Here is an 18,209-nt window from a genome sequence, read left to right as displayed (position 1 = left end):
AACTCTCCTCGAACCCTCTACAATCTAGTTTTTGCCCACAAAACATTTGGAAACTGGTCTCTCCAAGGTTACCAATGAGCTCCTCCTCACCAAATCTAATGGCCTGTATTCCATTCTAATTCTCCTCGAGCTCTCAACTGCCTTCAACACTGTCAACCACCCACTTCTCCTGGAAACATTATCCAACCTCGGCTTCACTGAAACTGTCCTCTCCTGGCTCTCCTCCTACCGTTCCAGCTGTTCATTCTCAGTCTCTTTCATGGAGTCCTCTGCCTCCCACCCCAAAAGGTTCAGTTTTGCGTCCTCTTTTATTCTTCCTTTACATGCACTCCTCTGGGGATTTTATCCATTCCACAGCTTCAGCTATCATCTTTATATGACGACTCCCAAATCTCTCTATCCAGCCCTGATATCTCTTTCTCTATAATTATACATTTATTCCTGCCTCCAGGACATGATAATAATAATACTAAAAATTGTGGTGTTTGTTAATTAGTTGTAGTATTTGTTATGCACAGACAGGGTCCTTGTACCACATGAGCCTCTCAGAGGAAGGGAGTGGAAGAACATGCACTGACAAATGTGGCAATTGAAGCATAGAGAAGTTGTGACTTGCCCAAGGTCACACAGCATGGAAGTGTGACCTTCAAGAGCGCATGTCCTAGTGGAAAGAGCCTGGGTTCTAGCCTCTCGCTGGACACAGGAAGAGGGTCCAGTCAGGAATCCTCCTATGTCTAGGCCCTCACGATATGCTATCAGTTGTGAAGGAGTTTGATCGAAGGATACCTAAAGGGTCCCATGAGGTGCACAGGGCAGTGGGGGAGTCCTGAAGCACAGCTGGTTCCAGATTCTGCTTGGCCAATCCCTTGTGACCACAGGAAATTCCCCTTGCAAGCGTTCTCTTACGACAGGGTGCCAGTCGCCCAGGCATGCTGCCAGCAGCACAGAGAAAGTGGCGGCTGTCAGAATCTGGTTCTGCCCCCACAGAAAGAAGCCAAAGAAGGACACCCCCTCAGGGCTCTGCATGCTGCATTCTGGTCTCTGGGCTCTGGACTTCGGAGTTCTAGGCTTTCTCCCCTGTGTTCTGCACTCCGGCCCCTGGGCTCCAGACTCTGCATTGAAGTCTCCATGAAATTGAAGTGCTCCTGCAGGGGCCCCTCTCAGTGAACTGACTGACAGGACCGTGCCTGGCTTCAGAGGACAGGAATCCAAGCCCACCCCAGCACAGCAAGGGCCCTAGTGGTGAGTCTCTCTCTTTGACCCCTTAGACACTTGCTTCTCATTGGGAGTCACCGGTCTCTGAGTGCGGAGAGACCGAGGTGGGAGTAGCAAGGAACACACACCCTCTGGATACCTTTGCCCTCTCTTGCTTGTGTGCTCCTTGGGTTAGGGAAATGGAGTAAGCCGGACTGTGACTCCAGGTGAGAGCAAATGGCACGATGGAGGGACAGAGGTGGCTGCTTTTTCAGGGGCCAGCTGAGGGGCAGGCATGGGGAGGTTTGGGAAAATGGGCACAGAGCACAGTAGCAGGAGGAGATGAGGCAGTGAGAGGATCCTTCCCTTGCTGCCACAGGTCTGCCAACCTGTCCAATCCACAGATGGTTCCTACGTGCCCTTCACCCCAGGGCCCAACCCTGCCTGGCCGCTGACTCCGCCCTCCGGGCTGCTGGCAGGGTTAAGCTGCAGTGCTGTCCAGGACTCTTGCTCTCAGAGACAGGCACCTTCTGCTCCTTAGCAACCCGCAGCCCCACTGGGAGAGTTGGTCAAACAGCGTGGCTTGGTGAGAAGCAGTGGGGCCTAGGGGAAAGAGCCTGGGGCCTGGGAGTCAGGAGACTTGAGCCCGAGTCCCAACTTTACCACTTGTCTGCTGTGTGACTTGGGGCAATTTGCTTAGTTTTTCTGTGCCTTAGTTTCCTCATTGGCAAAATAGGGATAAAATATCTGCTCTCCTTTCCCCAAGGATGGTTTTTGACCTAAGTACAGTGCTTGACACATAGTAAAGGTTTAACAAATACCGTAACTATTATTACTCCAAGACCTGAGCTTTTCCTCCCACCCCCCGGTTCAGATTAATTCCTTCACTCATATTTTTTGAGCACTTACTGTCTGCAGTGCACCATACTAAGCACTGGGGAGAGTGCAATGCAATGATAAACAATGACGTTCCCTGCCCACGATGATCTTACAGTCTAGATGGGGGAGACAGACATCAATACAAAGAAATAAAATTACGGATATGTACATAAGTGCTGTGGGCCTGGGAGGAGGGAAGAGCAAGTCAGGGTGACACAGAAGAGAATGGGAAATGAGGAACAGAGGGGCACAGTCTGGGAAGGCCTCTTAGAGAAGATATGCCTTCAATAAGGCTTTGAAGGGCGGGGAGAGTAATTGTTTGGTGGATTTGAGGAAGGAGGGTGTTCCAGGCCAGAGGCAGGATGTGGGCTAGGGGTTGGTGGTGAGATAGGGAAATTGAGGCATAATGAGGTTAGCACTAGAGGATTTGCTCACTGCTCAGAACCCAGACCATTAATCCCTGCCATCCTCGCTTACTGTAAGCTCGTCGTGGCTAGGGCATGTGTCCGTTTGTTGTTGCATTGTACTCTCCCAGACATGTAGTACAGTGCTCTGCACACAGAAAGTGTTCAACAAATATGATTGAATGAGTATTGTGCCCACAGTATTGGCTGGGCCCACTCTGCCTGCTGGGCCCCTATGCTAGCTGAGACAGTTGTGTCTACATTGACCCCTATTCCAGCTGAGCCCACTGTGTCCCCTGTACTTGTCATAATGAATAATTATGATATTTGTTAAACACTTACTGTGTGTCAAGCACTGCTCTAAAAGCTGGGGTAGGGTAGGTACCAGTTATTTGGGTCAGATGCACTGCCTGCCCCACATGGGGTGCACAGTTTAAGTAGAGGTTTTGAATCCCCATTATATAGTTGAGGAAATTGAGGCACTGAGAGGTGAAATGACTTTCCCAAGGTCGCACAGCAGACAAGTGGTGGAGCTGGATTAGAACCCACATCCTCTGATTCCCAGGCCCACACTCTATCCACTGGGCCATGCTGCTTCCCACACACTACATCCATGCCAGCTGTGCCCACTGTACCTGCCACATAGGCGATACCAGGTGTGTCCAATGTGCCAGTGGACCATTCTTGGACTTGCTCCCTTCCATGGTCAGCAGCCCTGGACCCTGAGGGTGGAGGTAGGGGGGCAGATTCTGAGGTTGGAGATGACAGCTGCCATCTGTTCAGTTTTCCTCTGCCATGACCATCCGGTTTCCCACCAGCCTGACCCCCATCATGTCTGGATCCAGATTTGGCAGCTGACACCTGAGTGTCCCACATTTTTATTGTTGGCATCAGCCTCCCTCTGCCTTAGACGTGGTACCCATGTACATTGTGGGACCAGGGTGAATAATAATAATAATAATGTTGGTATTTGTTAAGCGCTTTACTATGTGCAGAGCACTGTTCTAAGCGCTGGGGTAGACACAGGGGAATCAGGTTGTCCCACGTGGGGCTCACAGTCAATCCCCATTTTACAGATGAGGTAACTGAGGCACAGAGAAGTTAAGTGACTCGCCCACAGTCACACAGCTGACAAGTGGTGGAGCCGGGATTCGAACCCACGATCTCTGACTCCCAAGCCCGGGCTCTTTCCACACTGAGCCACGCTGCTTCTCCTGAAGACACTGCAGGTCTGGAGGATGTCTGTGCAGCGCAGTTGAGGGGAAGCAGTCATGGGGTCAGGAGAATATGCTCTAGATCTGGTCCAAATCAGCCTACTGCCACCAAATGGCAGCATGCCATAGCCATGTTAGCCACATACCCACCTGACAGGCATGATGTTACATGCTGGTACTCCCCGCAGTCAGTATTTCCCACGGCTGGTGCTCCCTTTGGCCAGTGCTTCCGGAAGTCAATGCTCCCCATGGCAGGTGTTCTCTGGGTTAGTGTTCCTCATGGTTAGAAGTGGCTGACCTGCTGGAAATGGAAGTCTTGAGGACAGAAAGGCAGCAGAGCTCAGTAGATCGTATTGGAGGCTCAAGGAAGGGGAGAGAGGACCATGATGTAAATGGAAAGCAGTCAGTCTGAGAGGCATTCATTCATTCAATGGTATTCATTGAGCACTTATTATGTACAGAGCACTGTACTAAGTGCTAGGAATGTACAATTCGGCAACAGATAGAGACAATCCCTGCCCAATAACAGGCTCACAGTCTAAATGGGGGAGACAGACAGCAAAGCAAAACAGAACAAAATAAAACAAGACAACATCATCAAGATAAATAGAATCAAGGAGATATACACCTCATTAACAAAATGAATAGGGTAATAAATAGTATATACAAATGAGCACAGTGCTAAGGGGAGGGGAAGGGGGAAGAGCAGAGGGAAAGGGGGGGCTCAGTCTGGGAAAGCTTCCTGGAGGAGGTGATCTCTCAGTAGGGCTTTGAAGAGGGGAAGAGAGTTAGTTTGGCAGAGGTGAGGAGGGAGGGCATTCCAGGACAGTGGTAGGACATGGGCCAGGGGTCGACGGCAGGACAGGCATGAATGGGGGACCGTGAGCAGGTGAGCGGCAGAGGAGCAGAGTGTACGGGGTGGGCAGTAGAAAGAGAGAAGGGAGGTGAGATAGGAGAGGGGAAGGTGTTGGAGATCTTTGAAGCCTAGAGTGAGGAGCTTTTGTTTTGTGCGAAGGTTGATAGGCAACCATTGGAGGTTTTTGAGGAGGGGAGTAACATGCCCAGAGCATTTCTGTAGGAAGACGATTCAGGCAGCGGAATGAAGAATAGACTGGAGAGGGGAGAGACAGGAGGAAGGGAGATCAGAGAGAAGGCTGACACAGTAATCCAGCTGGGATATTATGAGAGCTTGTACCAGTAGGTTAGCCGTTTGGATGGAGAGGAAAGGGCGGATCTTGGCGATATTGTAAAGGTGAGACAGGCAGGTATTGGTGATGGATTGGATGTGTGGGGTGAATGAGAGAGCTGAGTAAAGGACACCAAAGTTGCAGGCCTGTGAGACGGTACGGATGGTTGTGCCGTCCACAGTGACAGGGAAGTTAGGAAGAGGACAGGGTTTGGGAGGGAAGATAAGGAGCTCAGTTTTGGACATGTTGAGTTTTAGGTGGCGGGCAGACATCCAGGTGGAGATGTTCTGAAGGCAGGAGGAGATACGAGGCTGGAGGGAGGGGGAGATAACCAGGGAGGAGATGGAGATTTTGTTGTCATCTGCGTAGAGATGATAGTTGAAGCCATGGGAGCAAATGAGTTCACCAAGGGAGTGAGTATAGATGGAGAACAGAAGGGGACCAAGAACTGACCCTTGAGGAACCCCTACAGCTAGTGGATGGGGGGTGGGGGGAGGAGCCTGTGAAGGAGACCAAGAATGAATGGCCAGAGAGATAAGAAGAGAACCAGGAGAGGACGGAGACCTTGAGGCCAAGGTGAGATAAAGCGTGGAGGAGAAGGGGATGGTCGGCAGTGTCAAAGGCATCTGAGAGGTCAAGGAGGATTAGGATAGAGTAGGAGCCATTGGATTTGGCAAGAAGGAGGTCATGGGTGACCTTTCAGAGGTCAGTTTCGGTAGAGTGGAGGGGACGGAAGTTAGATAGGAGGGGGTCCAGGAGAGAGTTGGAGTTGAGGACTTCAAGGCAGCGAGTGTAGACGACTCGTTCTAGGAGTTTGGAAAGGAAGGGTAGGAGGGAGATAGGGCGATAACGGGAAGTGGAAGTGGGGTCAAGAGAGGGGCAGAAATGTGGACCTCTGCTCCTCACCCCCAGAGGTCAGAGGTCAATCACATCCACCTCTGCTCCTTACTCCCAGAGGTCAGAGGTTAGACACTTCTGCCTCTGCTCCTCACTCTTATAGATCAGGCCCATCCCAGAGGTCAGATACGTCTGTCTCCGTGCCTCACCCCCAGAGATCAGAGGTCAGTCATGTTAAAAAAAATTGTGGTTTTTTTAAGCATTTACTATGTGCAAAGCACTGTTCTAAGCGCTGGGGGATACAAGGTGATCAGGTTGTCCCACGTGGGGCTCACAGTTTTAATCCCCATTTGACAGATGAGGTAACTGAGGCACAGAGAAGTTGTGACTTGCCCAAGATCACACAGCTGACTAGTGGCGGAGCTGGGATTAGAACCTGTGACCTCTGACTCCCAAGCCTGTGCTCTTTCCACTAAGCCATGCTGCTTCTATGTTGGACTCTGCTCCTTGCCCACAGTAGTTGGTCTGGGGAGAGCCCAGGAGCTTGGCCATATGTGAGCCCGTTGTTGGGCAGGGATTGTCTCTATCTTGCCAAATTGTACATTCCAAGCGCTTAGCACAGTGTTCTGCATATGGTAAGCGCTCAATAAATATGATTGAATGAATGAATGAATGTTCAGTCCATGGAGGGGCTGCTCCCAGTGGCGAGAAGCAGCATGGGCTAGTGGATAGAGCCCAGGCCTGGAAGTCAGAAGGAACTGGGTTCTAGTTCTGGCTCCGGCACTTATCTGCTGTGACCTTGGGCAAGTCACTTCACTTCTCTGGGCCTCAGTTACCTCATCTGTAAAACTGGGATTATAACTGTGATCCCTATGTAGGGCAGGGATTATGTCTGACTCGATTTGCTTGTATCCACCCCAGTTCTTAGGACAGAGACTGGCACATAGTAAGTATTCCACACATACCACAGTTATTATTACAATTTAACTCTTCCCAGGACAAGTTGTGCCCCAGCCCTTGACCCTGCCCCCGTCCCTTCATCTGTCCTTGCCCTTCCCACTGGGCCTGCTCTCATACCTCCTCTCATCTCCTGCCTTCCTTCCTCTGTCCTCCCACCAGCCCCTTGGTAAAATTACTCTATTGGCTGCAGCCCCAGCACAAGGGGTGGTGTACAGGCCAAGGCCCAGATGTGAGGCACAGGGAGCAGGGGAGCCACCTGGATCCTTTGGGAGCAAGACTACCACCAGAGGGCTTTGGGGCTGCACACAACTGGACCTGGGATCCAGGTCAATTTTGGGGGCTTACACAGAATTTTGGCTAACTATCTCAAGTAGCTTTGAGTGTCCCTGGCGGAGTCTCTCCACCCACCACAGAACCCACCATGAACTGGGCTGCAGTGATACCTGGGCTCATCGTCCTGGTTCTGAAAGTGATCGGATCAACCCTGTTCCTCCAGTACTGTAAGTCTCCACCTGTTCAACTCCCTCCTTCTACCACTTGCCAGCCTGTCCCAGGGCCCAGGGATGGGGAATGATGGGGCTGGTGGAGGGAGAAGACGGAAGAGGGGCAGTGGGGTTGTGTGGGGGGGTGTGGGAGGGGCAAGGGAGCATCTGTAAGCATAGACGGTGGAGATGGCCCCTGGGACCCATTCAGGTCAACCTTTTCCCCAGCCCCCGGGAAATCTATGGTCAGTTGGCTTTCCTCCCCTGAATTATCCCACAGCCACACCCGGGTGGATGTAGAGCCCAACAGCCCATGTCCCACACAACCCTGGCCAGGGCTGGGAGACTTAGCCTGGAGAGCAGGGTTGGAGTCACCAAGAGGCCAAGAGGCCTGGCAGGCCAGCACTGGTGACCTCTTCCCTGTTGCTCAAGATGAGTGGCTGCAGGCTCCTATGTTGCCCAGGTTTCAAAGGGAAATGGGGCAAATGGGAAGGAAGAGGAGTCGTGTCAATGGTGGGAACTAGATCTCAGCTGGGCCCGGCCCTGGTCCACAAAGACCCCTGAGGGCCGACCTCTCTCCAACTGGCCCACTTCTCCGAGAGTAACTGTTCCACATCCCAAAGCCAGGGGCCTCCCTCCTTTGCCCTATTGAGGTCTAGGCCAGCCTGCAGCCTTGGGATATTGGGCCACACAGCTGACAACCACTACCCAACTTAGGTTGCATTTCTAGGGCTCAGAAACCGCCCTCTCCAAGGGGGTCTGGCTGTTCCACCATCGGGGACCTGTCAGCCCCTTCGCCTGGGGAAATGGCCCGTCTCTCCATCTCTCCAGGAGGCTGGCCTGTCCCTTTGGAGTACAGACAGACACCTTGCTGTTTCCTCTGTGTGTGTGTGTTTGTGGAGAGGGTGGGGGGGACTTGGATCATCCTTATGCTCTTCAAATCTCCAATGTCACGGGACAGATGGTGGCCATCTGTCTACCCTAGGGCTGGAGAACTTGGGGCACACAACTGACCAGGACCATGAAATCCATCAGGGAGACTGGGGTTCACCTGACCTAATGAAAGGCGGAAATTAATTCTGCCTCCCGAGGTCAAGGTCAATATGTGGATTGATTCCAGTTTCAGAGATCTTTCCACCTGTGACCTTCAGTGACTCAGACCTACTCAATGCCACCAACAGGAGCAGCGGGACAGGTAACCTTGGCATCAGGGTGACGGGGACGACAGACAACACTCACTCCACCATCGTCCCTTTTACCTCTCAAAAGCCCTTTCCCTCCCAACCCCCTGGGGAGGAAATAATGGGGTGGGAGACACGCCCCCCCCATCTTGCAGATAAGGAAATGGAGGCCCAGAGTGGAAACACAGCAGGCCAAAACCTGACTGGGGAATATGATCCTGGTCTCCCAGTTCCCAGCCCCTAGCTACCTCCTCACCCCAACCTCCTCCTCTCTAGAAACCTCCCATTCCCTACTTAACTTTGCCAGGCTCCTCTGATGCACCTCCCTCTCCCCTGCCACCCCCATACACATGTGCTTTAGCATGAGAGGGGCTGCTGGAAAACAAGAGATAGGGGGAGGCACAGTGAAGGGGAAGAGCACAAAATTGGCATCATATTCCTGGCGTCTTTCCAGTTCCTTTCCTGCTCTGTTCCCAGTGCTTGTCTAGTGAAAAAAAAGCTCCTTTTTCCACAAAACTGCCCAGCCCCCAAAGGCCACAGCTATGGTTGGGCTTCACCTGACAAACACCTGTCCTGGGAGATGGACTGATGGGAAGTTTGGTTGATGGAGGTGGTGGAGGGCAAGGGGTACTCCACTACTCCAGCCCACCTCTCACACCCTGGGTCTGTCCCTGCTTTCACAGTTTGCCCCATTCTGTGGCAATTTCGTGGGGGGAGATGCTATTTCTTTTCCACCCAAGAGAAGGCCTGGAACCAGAGCCGGGATTCTTGCACCCAAGAGGACGCCTCTCTGGCTGTTGGTACAAGCAGAGCAAAACTGGTGAGAACTCAGTTGGGCCCAGAGGGATTGATGGTGAATATCCCTGGGGCTGTAGCAGAAAGCCTGCCTGTGGCCCCAGCACTGGAGGCAAGGGGGCAGGGGTTGGGGGTGCAGACCCAGAAGTGGGCTAGCCCAAAGGTCATGGAACTTGGGCACCCCTAGACTGGTTCTTCTCCATCCTCCCCAACCACTCACCCTCTCTCTTTGGCTTGCCCTCCCCAGGAACCCTGGGGTCACTTAGATACTAATAATAATATTTGTGGTATTTGTTAAGTGCTTACTATGTGCCAGGAGCTGTTTTAAGATAATCAGGTTGGATATAGTCCCTATCTCAGCGGGGGCTCAGTCTCAATCCCCATTTTACAAATGAAGTAACTGAAGCACAGAGAAGCGAAATCACTTGCCCAAGATCACACAGCAAACAAGTGGGGGAGCCAGGATTAGAACCCATGTTCTTCTGACTTCAGGCCCGTGCTCTCTCCATTACACCATGCTACTTCTCTAAGGGGATGGTGTGGCCCACTGCTCTTGTCTTTCCTGGGCAGGACTGCAGGACAAAGGCAGGGCCAGGCAAGGACCTCTACAGAGGGAATGCTTGTGAGCAGCAAGAAGGGGGTGGGGAAAGGAGGTGGGTTTGGAGGAGGTAAAAGTCTCTAACGTCCCTCCCCTGTAGTCCCAGCTGACTAGGGGCAGCTCCCAGCTGACTCAGAACCTTTCTTTCCTAGCTGGCTCTGGAGCACTTCTGATTAGCTCCGGACTAATCCCAGTTGGCTCCGGACTGCTCTTAGCTGGCTCCTGGCCACTCCCAGTCAGTTCTGGATCACCCCCAGTCCACTCTGCACAGCCCCCAGATAGTTCCAGGCAGCCCCCAGACATTCCTTGCCGGCTCCGGGCTGTACCTGGCTGATTCAGATTGGCCCACACCAGCTGGCAATGGGGCCCTGGGATTTCCCAGGCAGTGGTGGATGGCCATCCTTAGGCAAGAAGAACAGGGAGGGCAGGGGGAGAGCAGACAGGGAGGGGCTTCAGGACTTTTTGGCTTGGCATTGGGCTTTGGTTCATCCCACTCTCATGAGTGAGACCCAGCCTACCAGCAGCCCTCCCCAGCCTCGGTATCGCACATGCTGGACCTGATCTCCAAGGCCGGCAGGATGAAGGACTCCAGGAAAGGGCTGGGAGAACCACGGTGAAAGATGTGGGGAGGAGGAGGATGGGTTGAAGAGATTTGGGGTCAGGGCTCAGGAGAGAAGAGAGTTGGGAATCAACCCCAGGGGAGTGGGAGCTGGTCAAGAAACAGGACTTTTTTCTCTTCCAGGATTTCCTCAACTCAAGCGTGAAATTAGAATCATACTTTGTCGGCCTCCGTTACCACCACTCTGATAACAAGTGGAGATGGGTGGATGGCACGGAGCTCAGTGCTGACATGTACGTGCACCAACACTTATTTCGTTGAACCTGGTACTTTCGGGACTGGTGCCAGCACTAGGAACAGTAGGGTGGAGTTCAGAAAGCTGGATGACCCAAAGCTGGTTGGCATGTGGTGCATTTATTGGGCATGTGGTGGAAGAATGAAGGGTATGAGATGAGCATGTGGTGGGTACATGGGAATGTGGTGGGTGTATGGTGGATCCATGGTGGACGTGTGGTGGTCTCTGGGTATATTATGGGTGGATCACAGGCACACTGGGTATGTGAGCACATGGTTTACATGTGGTGGGCACATGATAAGCATGTTATGGGTATGTGGTGAGTGCATGGTAAGCCTGTGGGAATTACATTGTATGTGGTGAGCACATGGTTATGTGGTGAGCTCATGGTTGTTATGTGGTGGGGATGTGGTGAGTGCATGGTGAACATGTGGTGAGCGCATGGTGAACATGTGGTGAGCGCATGGTGGACTCACAGTGGGTATGTGGCTAGAGAATGGTGGGTATGTGGTGAGCTCATGGTAGGTAAGTAGTAAGCACTTTGTAGGCACATGATAGACATAAGGTGGGTTTGTAGTGAGCGTATGGTGGGCACGTAGTGAATGGATAGTGGGTATGTAGTGAGTACTTTGTGGGCATTTGGTGGGCATCTTGTGGGCATGTGATAGTCACGTGATGAGTGCAAGGTGGGCACGAGCTGAGACAATGATTGGTATGCGGTGGCCCCCAAGGTCTTTTGGTCAATCAGAATCAGAATGATGAGGTTCTGATTCCCAGACAAGACCTCCTCCGACTAGGGCTGAGATGAGGCCGGGATGGGGGTGGGAGTGGAGAGAGGAGGAAATTTAGCCCCAAGAGAGCTCCCAGGCCTTGTCCAAGATCCACAGCCTTCAGGGCCCGAGAGGAGACCTTGACTGCCAATGGTGTTCGGGGAGAATGGTGTTGTTCAGAAAGGAGGGGCAGTCATTGGTGGCGGCGGTGCCCCTATGGACCAATGCACCGCACTAAGCCCTGGGGTGAAACATGTTCCCCCGCACAACAAGGAGCTGTCAGTGTCGAGGAGAGCTCTAGGCACTCATCTTGGAGAAAGAAGCAGGGCCGGGACACCTCCACTCATGTTCATGTTCATTATCTCTCTCCTTCCCTCCTTCCCCAGAGCTATAACCCGGAGGCCGGATTTCGACTGCGCCACAGTAGGATTTGGCAGAAACCTGAGCCCCACACTGTGTGACAATGCCCACCGCTGGATCTGCGAGAAGCCCGCCCTGTCAAGTGGGAAGCCCAAGCGGGCGTGAACCACAGAGCGGAGCATCTTCTAGGGATCGAAAGTGGGCGAAAGCACGGGAGTGATGCGTCGGCTGGGGATCTGGAGTGGGCAGAAACCAGAGAGCAATGCTTCACTGAGGGATCTGGGAGGGAGGGGGAAAGCAATGAGCCATCTAGGGATCTAGAGCAGGCATGAACCAGAGAGCAATGCTTCATCTGGGGATCTACAAGGGATCTAGAGCAGATGAGAACAGGAGAGCAGTGCTTCATCTAAGGATCTAGAGCAGATGAGAACCAGAGAGCAATACTCCATTTAGGGATTTAGAGCAGATGAGAACAAGAGAGCAATGATCTCTAAGCTAATCTAGCTAAGGATCTAGAACAGATGGGATCAGGGGAGCAGTGCATTATCTAGGGATGTAGAACAGGAGAGCAAGCTACCATGCTGATCCCAGCATTTATCTTATCCCGCCTTGAATACCTCATCAGTTTCCTCGCTGATTTCCCGGTCCTCCAGTCTCCCCCTATTTCAGGTCATACTTCACTTGGTTGCCCGGATCGTTTATCAACAAAACGCTCAGTTCATGTCTCCCCACTCCTCAAAAACCTCCAGGGGATGCCTATTCATCTCTGCATCAAAAAAACAACAACTCCTTACCACCGGCTTTAAAGCACTCAATCAGCTCGTCTCATTCTACCTCACTTCACTGATCCCTTACTAAAGCCCAGCCCACACACTCCACTCCTCTATGCCGGTTTACTCACTATGCTCCAATCTCGTCTATCTTATCACCAGCCCCTTTCTCATGTTCTCCACCTATCCGGAACTTCCTCCTCCTCCATAAATGCCAGTCTCTCCACTTTCAAAGCATTATTAAGGTCACATCTCCTCCAAGAGGCCTTTCCTGAATATTCCCTCTTTTCCCCAGCTCGCTTTCCCTTCTGCATTGTCTATGCACTTGGATCTGTAACCTATGGATATTTCATTTTCACCCCACCCACATCCCCATAGCACTTATATACACATCTTTAAATTATATATTATACGTTATTTATGTTAACATCTGTCTCCCCCTCTAGACTGAAAGCTTGTTACGGACAGGGAATGTCTGCTAATTCTGTTGTATTGTACTCACCCAAGTGCTTAGTACAGCGCTCTGTCCATAGTAAATGCTCAATAAATACCATTGATTGGTTGACTGATTCTTCCAGGGATTTAGAGCAGGTGGGAACAGGGGAGCAATGAGTCAGTCATCTAAGGATCTAGAGTGGGTGGAAGCAGAAGAACAAAGGGGAGAAACAAAGAGCAATGAACTACCTAGAATTCCAGGAATATATGCTTCAACTTTCAGCTTCAGGGACACCAAGGGAAGTGAGGTATTCTGGGGAATAAATGTTTCTGACTGTGTACCATCAACACCTAAATAGGATCCCAGGCCTTGAGGGGGGTTGTGCAGGAGAAGGGTTGCTTTCAGGCAGGGCAGGAACCAGAACCACAGGCCAGGGGCCAGGCCGCTGACCCCACTTTTCCCCAGGATTGAGGGAGAGGGGCCAAGCTCAGAAAGCAGCAGCAGTGGGATGAATCTTCCTGGCCTGGAGCCACCCTGTGGAGCAGGGATGAATCAATCAATAAATCAATTGTATTTATTGAGCATTTAATGTGGGCAGAGCCCTGTACTAAGAGTTTGGGAGTACAGCATAGCAATATAACAGACATATTTCCTGCCCACAGTGAGCTTACAGTTAAGAGGGATGCCCTAATGGAATGCTCAGTGGAAAGAGCACGGGCTTTGGAGTCAGAGGTCATGGGTTCGAATCCCGGCTTGGCCACTTGTCAGCTGTGTGACTTTGGGCAAGTCACTTCACTTCTCGGTGCCTCAGTTACCTCATCTGTAAAATGGGGATTAAGACTGTGAGCCCATGTGGGACAACCTGATTACCTTGTATCTACCCCAGTGCTTAGAACAGTGCTCGGCACATAGTAAGCGCTTAACAAATACCATAATAATAATGAACTGCTTACTGTATGACCTTGGACAAGTCCCTTCACTTCTCTCAGTGCCTCAGTTCTCCTCTTCTCCCTCCTATTTAGACTGTGAGCCCCATGAGGGTCAGGATCTGGGTCCAAACTAATTAACTTGTATCTACCCCTAGAACTGTGTTGGACACAAAATAAGTGCTTAACAAATACCATTTAAAAAATGAATCCAACAGCCCTTAATAATAATAATAATGCATTTGTTAAGCATTCACTAGGTGCCAAGCACTGTTTTTATGGGGAGGGCCCAGACTGGGCACCTGAAGGAGGTTAGGAGAGGTCCCTTTGGGCAGAACTAGTTAAGGCTATTTAGGCAGAAGGTCACCTGCCGGAGATGGGGGCCTGGGCCAAACAGAAGTCAGTCAATGATGTTTCTGGGAGAGGGAGTTAGCCTCCGATGTGCTTCAGCTATAAAGCTCAGGCTTGTTGTGCAGGGGGAGCAGGCTGTCCAGGGGCAGCGAGGGAAGAGATGGGGTCTTGCTCTCATAATCCTGATACCCCCCCACCAGAGGGCAGCTGTTTCCTACTCCTCCCACCTACCTGTCCTCCTACCCACCCACTTACCTATTCTAATCAGAGAAGCTGCATGGCTAACACGAGCTTCAAAGTCAGAGGTTGTGGGTTCTATTCCCAACTCTGCCACTAATCAGCTGGTGACTTTGGGGAAGCCACTTAACTTCTCGGTGCCTCAGTTACTTCATCTGTAAAATAGGAATTAAGAATCTGAGCCCCACGTGAGACAACCTGATTATCTTGTATCTACTCCAGTACTTAGAACAGTGCTTGGCACATAGTAAGCACTTAACAAATATCACTATTATTATTATTAATCAATCAATAAAATATATTAATAAAAATAAGAATAGTCGTGTTTGTGAAGCAAATCCCTGGTTTTACTCTCAACTCATTCATTCATTCATTCAATAGTATTTATTGAGCGCTTACTATGTGCAGAGCACTGTACTAAGCACTTGGGATGAACAAGTCAGCAACAGATAGAGACAGTCCCTGCCGTTTGACGGGCTTACAGTCTAATCGGGGGAGACGGACAGTCAAGAACAATGGCAATAAATAGAGTCAAGGAGAAGAACATCTCGTAAAAACAACTGGCTGCTTATTCTCAGTCTCCTTCACTGGCTTCTCTTTTGCTTCCCACTCCTAACTGTGAAAATCCCTCAGGACTCAGTTCTGGGTCCCCTTCTATTCTCCATCTCCATCCACTCCCTTGGAGAACTCATTCTCTACCATGGCTTCAACTACCATTTCTACACGGATAAATTCTAAATCTACCTCTCCAGAGCCTGACCTCTTCCCCACTCTGCAATCTCACATTTCCTCCTGCCTTCAGAATATCTCTACCTGGATATCCCACCATCACCTCAATTTTAACATGCTCAAAACTGAACTTTTCATCTTCCCTCCCAAACTCTTTCCTCCAACTTTTCCTTCACTGTTGACAACTCTACTATCCTGCCTGTCTCACAAGCCCACAGCCCAGGCACTATCTTGGATTCATCTCTCTCTTTCATCCTCCATATTCAGTCAGTCCCTAAATCTTGTCAATTCCGTCTCCATAACATCCCCAGAATTTGCTCCTTCCTCTCAGCGCTTAGAACAGTGCTTGGCATATAGTAAACACATAACAAATACCATCATCATCATCCAAGCAAACTGCTATCACATTAAATCCAAGCAATTCTCCTATTCCACCTTGACTATGTATCAGCCTCCTTGCTGACCTCCCTGCCTCCTGTCTCTCCCCACTCCAGGCCATACTTCATTCTGCTGCCCAGATCATTTTACTAAAATATTGCCCTGCACTCATCTCCCCACTCCTCAAGGCCTCCTGTGGCTGCCCATCCATGTCCTCATCAAGCAGAAGCTCCTCACCACTGGATTCATGTCACTCAATCAGCTCTCTCCCCGCTACTTAACCTTCCTCCTCTCCCACTTCAATCCAGCCCATACCCTTCGCTCCTCCACTATGACCCTCTTCACTGTCCCTTGCCCTCATCTCACCCACCATGTTCCCCTTGCTCATGCCCTCCCTTCTGCCTGGAACTCCCTCCCACCACATATCTGGCAGACTAGCACTCTCCCCACTCTCCACATCTTCTCTAGACTGTAAGGCCAGTCTGGGCAGGGAACTTGTCTACTAACTCGGTTGTACTGTACATTCCCAAGCACTTAGTACAGTGCTCTGCACACAGTAAGTGCTCAATAAATACAGTTGATTGATCCATTGACCTAAGTGCCCTACTGAAATCACATCTCCTCCAGGAAGCCTTTCCAGACTAAGATCTCATCCCCCGACACAATTTTCCCTCCCTCCTGCATCTCCCATGCACTTAGTCCCTCCCCAAGAGCATTTAGGTCTTCATCCCCCACAACCAACATTTATGGAGTACTGGAAGTGTGGTCCAAAGGAAAGTGCATGCACCTGGGAGCCAGAGGACCTTGGTTCTAACCATGGCTCCGCCATTTGTCTGTTGTGTGACAATGGATAAGTCACTTAGTCAGTTATTTTTATTGAGCACTTACTGTGTGCAGAGTACTGTACTAAGTGCTTGGGAGAGTACAACATAACAATAAACAGACACATTAACTGCCCACAACAAGCTTACATTCTAGAGGATACAACAGGGGAGTTGAGAGCTATGGTGCAGGTGGAGTCTGGGATATTTCTGGGGTTGGGGAGAATGGCAGGGAGAGGGAGAAGGATAAGACCATGCCATCTCTGGTCTATGTGGTTCCTGGCAAACGTTTCTGGAACTTGTAGCTACCTAATGCTACTGTTTCAGAGCCCCAGAAACCAGGATCATTGGTTATGGGACAGAGAGGGCCACCTGCTTCAATGACACAATGGCAGGCAGGTGAACGAATAGTAGTAATAGTACACAGCACTGTATTAAGTGGCCCTAAAGAATACACAGGTGGAAATTGGAAATGGTCCCTGGCCCTCGGGGAGCTCACAATCTAAAAATGTAAGGTTGGGGGTAAAGAGACTGGAGATGGATACACAAGGAGAGAGAATGTCATCAGGGACTACTGCCCCAGAGATCAAGTTTTAGGCTTTGCTACCAGTTTCCTGGGAGTGAAAGGTCACTCTGGAAATTAAAAAGACACCAGATAACTTTGCAGAAAGAACCAACTGTCCCACGGTGGCAGTCAGGCCAGCCAAACTCCCTTAGTGGTGATCAGTAGTGGCCTGCCATGCGTTCTCCCTGCTACCAGCTGTGTCTTATCTGTCTCTCAGTTTCTTCAACTGTAAAAAGTGGATTCAATACTTGTTCTCTCTCCTCTGTAGACAGTGAGCCTCCTGTGGGACAGGAATTGGGTCCAACCTGATTTACCTGTATCTACCCCAGTGCACAAAACAGGATTTGGCACACAGTAAGCACTTAAATACCACGACTACTATTACTATATCCTTATACTGGTTGGCATCCCTTACCTGTAATTTTCAGTCTCCCCACTAGACTGTAAACTCATTTAGAGCAACCATCATATCTACCAATGCACTGTTCTCTTGCAAGCACTTAGTACAATCCTCTGATAATAATACTTATGGCATTTGTTAAGCACTTACTATGCAACAGGCACTGTATTAAGCACTGGGGTGGATACTAGCAAATGGGGTTGGGCACAGTCCCTGTCCCATGAGGGGCTCACTATCTCAATTGGGAAGCAGCATGGCTCAGTGGACAGAGCACAGGCTTGAGAGTCAGAGGTCATGGGTTCAAATCCCAGCTCTGCCACTTGTCAGCTGTGTGACTGTGGGCAAGTCACTTAACTGCTCGATGCCTCAGTGACCTCATCTGTAAAATGGGGATTAAGACTGTGAGCCTCACATGGGACAACCTGATTACCTTGTATCTACCCCAGTGCTTAGAACAATGCTCTGCACATAGTAAGCGCTTAACAAATACCAACATTATTATTATTATTATTATCATTTTCCAGATGAGGTAACCGAGGCACAGAGAAGGAAAGTGCCCAAGGTCACTCAGCTGACAAGGGGTTGAGCAGGGATTACAACCCATGACTTTCTGACTCCCAGGTCTGTGGTCTAATCACTATGTAATAGGTGCTCAATAAATACCACTGATTGAGTAATCAATTGAAGTACAAAATAATTTATAGGAGAGGGAAACAAGGAGGATTGGATAGAGTAGGGTTTGTTAGGTTTGGCAATAAGGAAGTCATCTGTGACTCTGGGGAGAGCTGTCTCAGAGGAGTGAAGGAAGCCCAAGCCAGATTGTAGAAGGCCGAGGAGGGGGTGGGAGGAGAGGTAGTGGAGGCAGCCGGTGTAATCATCAT

General features: G+C 50.5%; 2 long non-coding RNA genes across 2 annotated transcripts; both read left to right on the top strand.

The window, feature by feature from the left end:
- Positions 1-987: 987 nt before the first annotated feature.
- Positions 988-8,502, top strand: LOC114809100. Its single transcript, XR_003756860.2, has 3 exons — positions 988-1,242; positions 7,089-7,175; positions 8,278-8,502. It is a non-coding gene; the product is annotated as an uncharacterized LOC114809100 (long non-coding RNA).
- Positions 8,503-9,027: 525 nt separating this feature from the next.
- Positions 9,028-12,026, top strand: LOC114809257. The gene is made up of 3 exons (XR_003757034.2): positions 9,028-9,158; positions 10,474-10,583; positions 11,742-12,026. It is a non-coding gene; the product is annotated as an uncharacterized LOC114809257 (long non-coding RNA).
- Positions 12,027-18,209: the final 6,183 nt, after the last annotated feature.

Source organism: Ornithorhynchus anatinus, chromosome 2, assembly GCF_004115215.2.
Source record: "Ornithorhynchus anatinus isolate Pmale09 chromosome 2, mOrnAna1.pri.v4, whole genome shotgun sequence".
Lineage (NCBI taxonomy): Eukaryota > Metazoa > Chordata > Mammalia > Monotremata > Ornithorhynchidae > Ornithorhynchus > Ornithorhynchus anatinus.
Note: the sequence above shows the minus strand (reverse complement) of the source record. Positions and strands in the feature narration are given on the sequence as shown.